General features: G+C 52.1%; 1 long non-coding RNA gene and 1 pseudogene across 1 annotated transcript; both read right to left on the bottom strand.

Moving 5' to 3' along the window:
- Positions 1-433: 433 nt before the first annotated feature.
- Positions 434-5,075, bottom strand: LOC112883428 (annotated as a pseudogene).
- Positions 5,076-5,387: 312 nt separating this feature from the next.
- LOC112881855 lies at positions 5,388-7,645 on the bottom strand. The gene is made up of 5 exons (XR_003226536.1): positions 6,559-7,645; positions 6,156-6,203; positions 6,040-6,083; positions 5,859-5,960; positions 5,388-5,678 (listed from the first exon to the last, which is right to left on the bottom strand). It is a non-coding gene; the product is annotated as an uncharacterized LOC112881855 (long non-coding RNA).
- Positions 7,646-13,670: the final 6,025 nt, after the last annotated feature.

Raw genomic sequence — 13,670 nt, 5'->3', positions numbered from 1 at the left:
GCGCTAGGGTTTCAGGGACTGGCCGGTGCTCGGACGTTATATACACCGAGCCGCTCGGGCTACCGGGCCTTAGCAGGCCTCCCGTGCCCGGGCCGGCCCACGTGCCTGATCAGGCCACGGCTTAAACATGCCGGGCCGGGCCGGCCCACGTGCCGAGGAGTCAGTCCAGGCATGGCAGGAGCCCTGTGCCGGGCTGGCCTGGGCCCGATTAACTTCGTGCAGGGCCTTGCCCATGCCAGGCCAAAAAATCGGCCGTGGGCCGGCCCATGGGCCTCGGGCAGGATGGAAAACTATACACACCCAAAAGAACAAGAGAAAGTTATTTTGTTACCCAGCCTAGTCATTGGGTATATATAATGGCACGACATGATGATAGAGACAAGAATCCCAATCCATTACCATGCTAGAGACCGAGAAGAGTAAACTCGATCGATCAAGCAGCTGCAACGGCGGGCGGCGGTGACCGCAGCGGCACGGCCCTGGACTTGAGCGGCCGCTTCATGACCACGGTGAACTCAAGCTTCTCGGTGAGGTCCACCTCCTTGCCGTCAACCTCGCGCCACTCAAATTCCCTCACGAGGTTGGCCACGAAGTACTCGAGGTGTAGTAGCGCGAGCACCATGCCGGGGCAGACCCTCCGCCCCACGCCGAAAGGCATCATCTTGATCTCCTTGCTCCCTGTCAGGTCCACGTCCTCCCCTTCCCTGTTGGGCAGGAACCGGTCCGGCCGGAACTCGGAGGGCACATCCCACACCTCCTCGTCTAGGCCGATGTCACCCACCGCGAAGTTTACAGGTGTGCTGGCGGGCACGCGGTACCCGTCTAGCGTCGAGTCCTCATGCGTAGCGTGCGGGACGGGAGCATGTAGTGGCCCGGCGGGTGGAGCCGGAGCCCCTCCAGCACCACAGCCTTGAGGTACGGCATCACTTGCAGGTCATCCTCTCGCACCTCGATGTTGGCGTTGACGACACCGTTCGCCTCATCTCACAGCCTGTCCTGCATCGCTTGGTTCTTGACCAAGTTCGCAAGGATCCACTGTAGCGTGGTGGCTGTGGTGTCGGTCTCGGCGCTGAGAAACTTGGAGCGGAGGCTCATGATCTCATCGTCAGTGAGCGCCCAACCGCCATCCTTGGGGATGGTCAGCTTCACCATGGAATCCACATAGCAGTCCCCGTTGGCGCTGACCTCCCTCCTCGCTTGAATTAGCGGGATGAAGAGTTCCTCCTGCTGTCACCGCAGTGAGATGAGCTTCTCCCACCGTCGCCGGAACACGATCTTGGTGACCGTCGGGAGAAAGGAGAAGACTTGGAAGCTGAGGAAGTTGCTGAGGAGCTCCCGCTGCGTGGCCTCGATGTCTCTCACGCGAGCATCCCCGAGGCGGTCGCCGAAGCACATGTACACGAGGAGGCAGACCATGGCGTACTGGAATGGCTCCATCACGGTGATGGGGTGTTCCCCGACGCCGCCTTCAATATGAACGCGGGAGACGAGGACGTCGAGCACCCACCGTCGTGCCGGGGAGAAGGCCCTCACCCGTGCCGGCTTGAGCACGCCTGCCGCAAGGTTCCGCCGCAGCGCGCGCCACGTGGCGCCGTAGGGTGAGGCACTACAGGAAAACAGCCAACTTTCGATGGCTAAAACAATCTTTCGACGGCCCCGTCGTAAGATATTTAACTTCCAACGGCCGAGGACACAGCCGTCGGAAGTTATTTATCTTCCGACGGCCGCAGACCGAGCCGTCGGAAGTAACTTAACTTCCGACGGCTTGAGACCGAGCCGTCGGAAGTTGAGGGCTGCCGTTAACCCTACCGGGCCCGACGGCCTAGGGCGGGCCTTCGAAAGTTGAGGGCCGCCGTTACCTCTACCGGGCTCGCGTTTTGTCAGCTCCGTTTTCTTTTCCCCAATTTTCCCCTGCTAGCTGCGCCGCCGCCCCCCAGTTCGGCCCGCCCGCGGCACCGCCGCCCCCGCACGCACCGCCTGGCCCCGCCGCGCCGCCCGTCCCCGCGCCGCCGCCCGTCCCCACGTCGCCCGGCCCCGCCTCCGCATGGCGCCCCGCCGCCCGGCCCCGCCGCTGCCCGGCGGCCTGCCGCCTGGCCCCGCCGCTGCCCGGCGGCCCGTCGCCAGGCCGCGGGCCTCTGCCCCCGGGCCGCGCCGCCCCTACCCCCGTCCACGCCGCCGCCCCCCGGCCGGGCCGCCCGTCCCCGCACCGCCCGGCGCCCCGCCGCCAAGCCGCCCGGCCGCACGCCGCCGCACGTCCCCGCGCCGCCCGGCCGCGCCGCCCCTGCCCCCGTCCGCGCCGCCGCCCCCCGGCCGCGCCGCCCGTCCCCGCGCCACCCGGCGCCCTGCCGCCAAGCCGCTCGGCCGCGCGCCGCCGCCCATCCCCGCGCCGCCCGGCCCCGCCGCCGCACGGTGCCCCGCCGCTGCCCGGTGGCCCACCGCCCGGCCGCGCGCCTCTGCCCCCGGGCCGCACCGCCCCTGCCCCCGGGCCGTGCCGCCCCTGCCCCCGTCCGCGCCGCCGCCTCCGCCCCGGGCCGCGCTGCCGCCTCTGCCCCCGGGCCGCGCCGCCTCTACCCCCGGCCGCCCCTCCCCCCCCCCCCCCCCGGCGCCGCCACCCCGGCCTCCCGCCGCCGCCCGGCTGCCCCCCCGCCGCCCGGCCCCCCGCCGCCCAGGTGAGTGCAGCATCTTCGGAAGTTAAATAAAATATTGTATTAGATATGTATATTATAGTGATTAAACACTAATCGCTTAAGTTTAGTAACTAAAGCTTTATAATTATGATATATCTAATTTAAAACTAATCGCTCAAGATATATATATTCTAACTTTGCAATTATTTAACTTAAAGTATGGGTGAGGATCGACGATGGATGTACGAAGGTTGGTCTAATTTGTCAGATAAATGGATAGCTAATACGGAGGAATTTGTTAAGCGTGCTTTTACTATGTCAAAGAATGGAAATGATGTGAAATGCCCATGTAGCCGTTGTCGTATTTGCCATTGTCAGACTAGGAAAGTTTTGTCCTCACATCTGATAAAGTATGGTTTCATGCCTAACTATAAGGTGTGGGTGTATCACGATGAAGCTTTACCTCCTCAGAATGCACCAGAAGTCCCAGTACCATTAGAAGTGGCGACATCACCAGAAGTTCTAAGTAATGATAATGGAGAGTATGATAGGATGGATGAGATGCTTTGTGATTTAGGGGAAGATATGGAGCTCCCATCCGAGACTGAGGATCCACCTACGTCGGAGGCTAAAAAATTTTTCGAGCTCCTTAAAGCTTCAAAAGAGCCGTTGCACGAGCACACAAAAGTGACTGTCCTTGCTTTCGTGACTCGACTCATGGCTATTAAGTCCAAATTCACATTATCTCACAATTGTTACAATATGATCTTGAATTTGACTGGTGATATACTTTTGGCAAATCACAAGATGCCTAAAGATGTCTACCAGTCAAGGAATTGTTGTCTGGGCTTGGTATGGACTACAAAAAGATTGATGTTTGTCCAAATAACTGTATGCTTTTTTGGAAAAATGATATAGATTTGAAGAAGTGTCGAAAGTGTCAAGAATCGAGGTTCGTGGAGGTTGTAAATGAAGATGGTGAGAAGGTGACTACAGAGATAGCACAAAAGCAACTTCGCTACATGCCTCTTATGCCTCGGTTGAAGCGGTTATTTTTATCAAAGAATACTGCTAAGCACATGAGATGGCACAAAGAGAGGGTGCGTGCAAACCCAGAGTTGATGGTGCACCCATCTGATACTGATGCATGGAAAGCTTGGTTTGGCGACAGATGGTTTATCACCTTTTAATATGACTGCATCATCATATTCTTGTTGGCCGGTATTTGCTATTCCATATAACCTTCCACCACATCTTTGCATGAAATATGATTATATGTTCTTGTGTCTTGTAATTCCTGGTCCGGAACATCCTGGAACACGACTAAATATGGTCATTGCAAAATATGGTCACTCTAAATAAATGTTATCCAATTAGTTATCTTTCAAACTAATCTTTGTCCATTTATCTTTTATAACCTTTTCACACCCCACCACCTAACTTAGCGGCACCGGGAGACTCACACGTTGATCCAACATCGAATTGGGTGGATCAATTCATTGGAAGTGCCAGATCAATTCAACTAGGTGATGGAGGTGGCCAGACTTAAGTGAAACATTTTTGTTGTATGAATTTGTTCGATATGATACTTGTATGAAGTTTGTGAACTTTGATTATGAACCTGTGAAGTTTATGTATGTCGATATATGAATTGTGTATTTGCGTGCAATTTCTTATTGTGAATTATAATTGTGGATAAAATTTGATTATATATAATTTTTGTGGTTGGTTTTGGGGTTTCAAGTTGTGCTGTTAGTTGTGGAAGCTTAACTTCCGACTGTTTTTGGCAGCCGTCGGAAGTTTGCTGGGATTAACTTCTGACGGCCACGGGAACCGTCGGAAGTTAAGAGACGGCCGTCAGTCGCCGTTTGCTGGCTAACTTCCGACGGTTTTAACGGGCCGTCGGAAGTCAGTAAACTTCCGACGGTTTTGTGTTAAGTCGTCGGAAGTTGAAAATTTCCGACGACTAAGGCCCGACGAGCAAACTTCCGACGGCTTAGCCCTAAACTTCCGACGGTTTAGCGGTAACTTCCGACGGTTTTCCTATAGTGAGGAGCTGGCGTTGCGCCCCCCGCTGGTGAGCACGGTGCCCGAGGCCGTCGTGAGCAGGCGGGAGGCGAACGCCGCTCCACGCTGCACGAGCGCGCGGTGCGCCGCCCCGCGGGCTGCAACGAAGATTGTGGGGCACTCCTTCCAAGCGGCGCGAAGGTGAAGACCGGACCGTACTCCCGCACGATGCGGTGGAGCACAGGCTCCAGGTCGAAGTTGCGGCAATCTAGGAAGCGCAGTGGGCCTACTACCACCGGCAGCGACGCGGGGCCAGGAGGGAGAGGAGGGATGGATTCATCAGGCTGCATGGACCTTGTTATCTGGGCTGCAGGTTCGCAGCAGGAGCGAGCAGAGGAGGCAGAATAGCGTGGTGAGGGAGTAGAAGAGCCAGTCCTCCATGGCCGGCGGTGGTCACTACTGGAAAATAGCGTAATTTTGTCAGCCAGAAACAGATGAAAATAGGCTCAAAGCCGACGAAAATAGCTATTTTCGTAGGCCGGCTGACGAAATTAGACCGACGGAATAAAATAGACGAAAATAAACGCTTTTTCGTCAGTTGCCGATGAAAATAACAATATTTTCGACGGCCGACACGGCTGACAAAAATATGTTCACATTTTCATCGGCCTAAGTGGCCGACGAAAAAAATGGAAATATTTTCGTCGGCTTTAATGGCCGACGAAAATAATCGGATCCCAGCTAAAAAAACAGTTGCATATAATATGGCACACATAAAAAATCTAGAGTATGAGCTTAGCTGAATAGAACAATGAACAGGATTAGATAACAGAACCACAAATGACATCTCGTTGGGTGCACGCCGACCGTGCAGAACAGCCTCCCTGCATTGTACAGATACAAGACAGCTTCTCAGGCGCATTACATCGAACACTGGGATTACAATGATGCGGTCGACGCCGGCGGCCCACGCGCGCGCAAGTATGGCCGGGATATCAGCGGCGTGGCACTTCTTGCCGTGGTAGATGCCCTTGAACATGCCATCTTCACAGCACAGCAGTAGCACCAGACAGCACGGCGAGTGACATCGGAAAAATAAAAGAGAGGCAAGAATCAGCCAACTATCTTTGCGCTAAGCATAAAGAGAAGAATCAGCCAACAATCTTTGCGCCAAATATAGCCGAAGCATGTATTTAGAAAATCACATTTCTCAAGCAATGTTACCTGCATGGCAAGCTTGTTTCCAGCATGTGATCCTCCATTGATCACATTAAAAGCAGGCACAGGCAGCACCACAGTTTTGTTTCCAGCAAGGTTTGCAATGTGCTGCAAATAAGTGAACTTTCAGTACACCCTCTAAATTTAACATAATAATAAATCATGGTTGTGAGTGTTGACATTTGACCTGGTAAAGAGGAATCTTCTTCACCATAGCTCCAGCTTTGCACACTGCCCCATGTGTTTAGGGTGTTACATCGATGAAATCATATAATATTCTTACTTAACAATTGAGATGCATACCTTTCCAATAATTGCTGGTCCAATGATGCTATTTACATTGTTCACAGCCTAGCAAAAGGCAATACGACTTATTAATCCAATGTTAACAGAGAAAACAACCCATCAAAAACAGAATGGTTGCAACCAATAATACAGGTTAACTATGGGAAGAAATTTTAAGCCACAAGCTACCTACTAACACTTATTCAGCTGGGTTATTCCTTATGTACTGAAAGCATAGACTTCAAATAGGTTTCATCAATCAATTTTATCGCAAATACAAGATGGATACACATGTTGGTTTCTGTTATATAAAGTTTCTTAAACCAGGACCATTGGACTCATGAATGACTATGGTGCATGGCATATACAGCTAGAATAAACCCTCAAAACTGAATGGAAAAAATGGCTGGTTATAACTAACCTTAAGAACACCCTTGCCAAGATAGTCAGATCCTCCATCCCTCAACTCCAACGCCTCATATATTCCTGAAGTCAATTTTCCAAAAAATTACAATATTCATAAAATTCCAGTACACAAGTTGAAAGGCAAAGCTGCCTTCTGTATCATTTACAGATCCACGTGGTAAGCAATTTGGAGACCAGTTCACCCTGTCATGATGAAGACGACTCTGCTGACATGTTCCCTAAGACCAGTACTTAGAAATTAGCAAATTTAGGTCAAAACATAGACATGACAACCATATTTGAACAATAGGTTTACAACGTAACAATGCAATTTATACCAACCTATTCATGTAGTTAAACAGCACGATATATTGCAAGTAATAATATTCTGTAAGAGCAGTGTCTCAGTTGACAGTGAAAAAGTACTTACATAAATGGAGGGAATGCACCTGAGAAAATGTAAAACATAGGTGTATATGGAAAATCATGTTCCATGATAGTGACACGGACACTACATATGTGCAAAGTCAACTAATTAATTAGCACAAGCTATTAATAAAACTTAGCAGATCTTAGACTATCATATATGCATAGTTCAAAAATGCATGTTGCATAGAGTCAAGAAGAAAGAGCTTCTTTTATGGAGTAAACTAGCAGGAAGAATGCTGGGTGGCGATGGCGCAGCCTCGTTATTGGAGATCTATCCCCGGGTGGCCGGTGAAGAGCGGGTGCGCCACGGGGGCCGCGGGGGCAGAGGCAGAGCCGCGCGGGGGCCCACGGGGCAGAGGGGCGCGGGGCGGCGGCGGCAGCGGCGGGGGCCGTGGGGCCGCGAGGGGCCGCGCAGGGCGGCGGCGGCCGCCGCGGGGGCCGTGGGGGCAGAGGCAGAGCTGCGCGGGGGCCCACGGGGCAGAGGGGCGCGGGGCGGCGGCGGGGGCCGTAGGGCCGCGAGGGGCCGCGTGGGACGGCGGTGGCGGCGGCCGCGGGGGCCGTGGGGTCAGAGGCAGAGCCGCGCGGGGGCCCGTGGGGCAGAGGGGCGCGGGGCGGCGGCGGCGGCCGCGCGGGGCGGGGACGGTGGCGGGGGTGCAGGGGGCTCGGGCCCCGGGGGCGGAGAAATGCATGCGTGCGGCACTGGAAGGAGATCCAAGTCGGCTATTAGGGTGTGGCCGTGCTCGCCTTGCCGGGGATTATATATTCTGGGGGTTGCTAATTTATATGGCCGTTATCTGGGAATTGTTGGAATATATGGGTCTAGCCCATGTAAATCCAAATAATTCCTATAAAATCTAAAAGGTCCATTAGTGCATAGGTGCATGGCAACAAGTTAGTCCCACCTTGCTAGTGGAGGTGGAGGGAACCTAACTTAAATAGTTGGATGCTCTCCATGTTTTTGCAAGTGTGGGTGATAGGAAGAAGGAAGAACACGCGCGCGCTCGCTCACCTTGCCGGGCTCGGGCTTCGGGCGAAGGGCGCGTGCTCGCTTGCCTCGCCGGGCTCGGGCTTCAGGCGAAGGGCACGGGCGCGCAACGTGCGCGTGAATGGTCCACCAAAATCCGGGTCCAACTCTTGCGGGAAATCGGCTTTCTTTTGCAGATTTGTTTTCTGCTACGGCTGTAAAGAGCCGATAGTTCCCCGTGATCGGCTCTCCGGTCTTGGGCGAAAAAGCCGATTGTTCCCCATGATCGGCTCTCCGGTAAAGATGTAACATCCAGGTATTTAGAATTTTAAACATTAGATCTTAGTGTTAAATGTGCATGTTTGATTTTGCTTATGTGTGTTCAAATTGAAGTGCAAAGGTAAAAAGGGTGTTTATGAAATTTTGAAACATGTAGGCCCTTTAGTGTTAATTGGGTAAGAATGGGAGGTAGCATCAAAACCTAGGAAAAATATAACACTAGGTGTCAAATTTATATCACCATAGGAAAGAAAGTGCTATAGATATGTTAAATCCTAAGAAAAATAGGTCTTTATGTGAAAACAGGGACCTAGATGTGATTAATGTAAAAACATGGGTCCTTTTATGCAAAACTATAGAAGTATAAAAGTAATTCTTAAAGTTTACTTAGGACCAAAATGTAAGAATACAATTCATCATGACATTGCATGAAAACTTGCAAATGTGTCCAAAATTGCAGGAAATCTACTTCAGTAAGGACAAAAGTAATTCAAATACAACCTTTGTTCAAAATTTAACATGTAAAGCTATAAGCTTTGGGGTTTTGAACTTGAGCCCTAAAGCAATATTGTAGGGTTTGAAAAACTCTACAACTTTTATTTTGGGTATTTCCTCATTAGACTTTTAGATTAGCGAGAAATTTTGCTTTACTGAAAGACCCCTAAAATCTTTTAGTTTTGCACATAGGTCCTTCGGACCCCTCCTTCCCTTCTTCTTCCTCTGGCCCCCCTCTGCGCCCCTGCTGCTCCCTGCCGCCGGTGCAGAGCACCTCGCCACCATCGCTGTGCTGCCACCGTGGCTCCACCTCCTGCTTGGTCGACCTCCACACGTCTTTTTCCCCCTGCCCCGGCCCTGTTCCCCTTCCTTGCTGCCCTCCTCCGCGCGCGCCACGAATTCCAGAGCCACCGCCGGCCGCCACATCGTCGCCGCTGTGGACAGCTCAGTGCAGAACCCCAGGGCCTTAACTCCCGCACGCATTAGCACTACAAGCACCCCATCAAACCATTCCTCTTGCGCTTTTACCGTTTCCCCAACGCTAGACCCGAGCTCCACTGCCCCCCCTGCTTTCACTCCGGCGGTTCTTGCTCACCGTGGGCAGTTCACCTTCGCCATCCCCGCACCACGACGACCCCTTAGCTCATCTCCTCTCGACCCCGTTAATCTTTGCGACCTTTCAATTAGTCCCTTTAGGCGCCACACCAGCTTCCTGATGCGTGCCGGCGATCTTTTCCCCGCCGCCACTCCTGGCCACCGATGACCGCCGCCCATATTTCCTCCGAGCCTCGATCCTGTGCTACCAGAGCACCGCCGTGACCCACTGGTGCTCCTCAGCCCCTCCAATTTTGTTTTCCCATATCGAAGCACCATCCCCCGCAGCGTCGGCGAGCTTCAGTTCCGCCGCCGCTCGGCCTCACTGTCGACACACCGCCCCAGAGCCCCTCAGCCTCCACCAGGGGTAACAGCAGCACCACATCGTCCAGCAGAAGCTTCTCAGCAGTTCCTCCACCACCCTCTGGCATCCCAGCAACCGAAACGACCTCGCCGCCGTCACTCCCTTCGCCGGTGAGCCTCTGTCTTCGTCGGACTCTCTCCTCCGACCCTCCTCGACCCCAATAGACTCTACCTTGAGCTTCCCCACACTGCCTTGAAGCTCCCCGACCACTTCCTTGCCACCCCCGACCGCCGGAGCATCGCTCCCGCCGTTCATCTCCACCGCCGGCCGCACTGCTTCCATCGCGCCGCCGTTACAGGTCACCCCGACCCGATCTCGACCGCCCCCAGATGCACACCGACGTGGTGATGCTTCCCCATCCCTCCACCCTCGCTGCCAGCGATCGCCGTCGCCGGATTTAGCCAGTCAACCATCACGCCCCCTCTCTGACCACGGCCAAGGACCTCGGGCTGGAAGAATCAAAAGCCCGAGGGGCTGTCTGCAAAGCCTAAGACTCAGAGGAATAGTGTCATAAAGGACCTCTTTGTTATTTTTGCTGCCAACTTTGAAATTCCATAACAATTCAAGGAAAAATCATAAAAATGCAAACTAAATTTTTTTGAATTCCTTATTCCAAGATCTACAACTTTTCTTATAGGTTGACTTTCAGTTTCTGAGTAGTTTGTGCTCTAATTTAAATGCTAAGTTTAAGTAGTTGTAAGCTAAGAAAATGCATAATAAATAGCAGAAAAATGGTAAAAATATGAAACCAATTGTGTTAGTTTTGCTTTGACATGTAGGACTTAGGAAAAATAATTAACCTACTGTATGTATAATATTTTCATAATGTGTCAGTTTAATTATGCATAATACCTATTTAATCTTGCATATTTAATATCTGTGGATTTAAATGTTCAAAAATCATGAAATTATTTTGAAATGTTAGACTTGAGTAGTATAACCTATGCACAAAAATCTAGGATAAAGTCTTGCATGTATATATTGTCGGTGTTTAACTGGCTGCCCACCGAGGGATATACCCAAGGTGGTAGGTTTTGGGTGAGGGGTGAGGAGACGTCAAGATCAGGAACTCGAAGGAACAAGGAACACAAAGCTTAGATAGGTTCGGACCGCTAGGTGTGTAATACCCTACGTCCTGTAGTGGTTTGTATTGCCTTAAGTGTAGAATGATCTAGAGATCGTGTTTTGAGAGGGTCCCTGTCCTCCCTTATATATCCGAGAGGCCAAGGTTATAAAGATACTAACCAACCCTAGCTAAGGAATCGTACCAGAACATATCTCGGGTAGATTCCTCCTGTATCGGTTAGCTCTATCTCCTACTTAAACAGGATAAATAAGAGATAAACAAAATGAATAAGAGATAAGACGGACTTAATCTCTTAAACTACGCTATGTACACAGCCCCGTAGCCCCGGGTCTGACAAGCCACCGAGCTCTTCGTAGCTGAGATCTGCAGCTTATCGAGTACCTTCGAAGTAGTCTTCGACTTCTTCCTTTGAAGCTTCGTCTTGAAGTCCTTCTTCGAGTACTTGCTTGGCTGCATCGAAGCTATGAGGTGCTCATGCCCCGAATCTTTGTTATGGTGTGCGATTGAAAAATCGCACTCCATATGGAGTAGCCCCTGAGCCTTAGGTTGAATCGATGAATCAGGCTAAGGGTCACTTTAGATTTGAATCTTCCTTACTCACTTTTCAAATAAATTTGAAAAAATAAGTAGTCGATGCCACGTATTCCCGCAGCCCCTGAGCCTTGAATCCAAATCCCTTAAAATTGGAGATAAGGATCCAAAAACCGTGGCATGCAGGCTAAAATTGTAAACTTGCTAAATTACCAAAATGATGATACAAATGATGGAATTTAGATCAGAAATGCGAAAAACCTCTTTTTTTGGGCTAATTAACCCTGAAAAAATGATTAATCGGATATTTAATCCAAACAGTCCACCAAATGACCCCTCATCTTCAGAATATTCCCCAAAACGACTCTTGAACTTCAGAACAGTAAACTTTTCCCCAACCACTGGTTATTTAACCCTGCAGCAACAGTGAGAAAAAACTGTGCTTCCAATCTGCATCTCGCCAAGAGCCACAAAAATCCCCAAACAGAGCCACGCGCCGCCGTCATCCTCCCGAAGAAATCCCCCACCCCAATTTCCCCGCCTCTCTCCCCACAGCCCTCGAGCGTCTCGTGGCCAGTGGATCCAGAGATGGCGCCCAAGAAATCGGAAATCGAAGGGAAGAAGAAGGAAGCGCAGCTGTCAACCGGAGAGTGGACATATAGTAAGTGCTCCCTCAACGATCTGAATAGGCTAGTTTCCGAGGGGTTGCTGCAAGAGAAAACCTTGTCAACTGGCGCCCCTCTTTCCGTGAACTTTTTCCCATGGAAAATGTTGACGAAATCATCACATTTTACCATTTTGCCGAACGGGGATTGGCCCTCCCCTCTTGTTCTTTCTTCCGCGGCCTTCTTTACTATTACGGGCTTGAGCTCCATCACCGCAACCCGAACTCCATCTGCCACATTTCAATTTTTATCCATTTCTGTGAAGGTTTCCTCTGAATCGAACCCCACTGGGATCTTTTCCACTTCCTCTTCTGCGTCAAACCGCAACCCACCTCGAAACATCTTTCCGTTGCAGGGGCACCGGCATCCAACTGCGTCAACAGGCCGACGACAAATATCTGTCATACAAATTCCCCTCCAACCTTCCCGGGTGAAAAAATAACTGGTTCCATATTGAAAACCATGCCCCCGAACTCCCAGCAAAATCAAGCAATCCACCAGTCGTGAGGCCAGAGTGGAATCTGGAACTATCCGGGGGGAACATGGATCAGGTTGAGGAGCTCCTAGACATCACAGAGGCACACAAGATGATGGGAGTAACCGGCGCGTCCGTTATGTTCTCCTTCTTCAAACGCTGAGTGCAGCCGATCCAACAATGCCACAAATTTGGATTCGAGTACTCAGGTGCTGAAGATCCGTCTCGTATGTGTGCAGAGGAACTGACAGACGAAGCCGCACTCCGCCGAGTCGGACGAGTACTTCTAGATGTGCATGCAGTCCCATATGTCCCGCAGCTGTTCACTGCCCAGAAGCCTCCAAAGTCGGCAAGTGTTTGACGACTTTGTATTAAAAATAGGTTCTGTTTTGCCCATGCTAACTGAAAATCTTCTGCAGGGACACACGGAACTGTACCGCAGTTACCCGCCACAGCCCGACATCCCCCGGCCAGACCACATCCTCCCCAGCGCCGCTGTAGAAGCAAAAAGGGCTCGTATAGCTGCAGCTCAGCGCAGCAGCGAGTCCATAGAGGATGTGAGCCCCCAGGCGGAGGAGGAGACTGAAGGAGAGGCAAGACGGAACAACCCCTCCGGGCCAGCCGTGGAGTTGACCGGAGCTTTGCCGCTGGTGCCACAGGGTCGTCGAGTAGTGCGTAAGCGAAAGGCACAGGAAATCGAATTTTCTGGGTACTTGTTGCTGCCTTGTTATATTACTGTATGTTGATATTGTGACGTGCTGACAATATCCTCCTGTAGTCCTTCCGCCTCTTCCTCCCGGACCGAGCCCGAAGAAGAAGAGACAGCTCCATCGGCCGCTGCAGCCGTCACCATCGCCATGGCGGGGACCGTGCCATTGGCTGGTGAAACCCCGTCGCCAGCAACAGAAACGCCACGACAGGCCTTGCGGGTGAAAAGGGCCATCAAGAAGAAGTCTACACTGTAAGTTTGCCTCTTGTTGCACAATAGATGTTTTGAGTTTTCGACTTGTATATTGACTGACTTTGACTTCGCTAGGGCTGCAAGCGCCACGGACCTCCAGCTGAAACCGGCCTCGACTACCCCAGCCCCCGGGTCGGCGGCCCAAGGAGAGTCCAGAAGCACCGGGCCAATCGTGGCTGTGCCAGCCCTCGAGCCGTCAGCCCCCGAAGGGCCGACGCCCGCGGAGCTAGCCCCCGAGGTGGACGCGATGCTGCCCGACTTGCCGCCCCCGGAGCTCCAAGAAG

The sequence above is a fragment of the Panicum hallii genome, chromosome 2 (genome assembly GCF_002211085.1).
Source record: "Panicum hallii strain FIL2 chromosome 2, PHallii_v3.1, whole genome shotgun sequence".
Lineage (NCBI taxonomy): Eukaryota > Viridiplantae > Streptophyta > Magnoliopsida > Poales > Poaceae > Panicum > Panicum hallii.
This window is presented reverse-complemented; position numbering and strand designations above follow the sequence as displayed.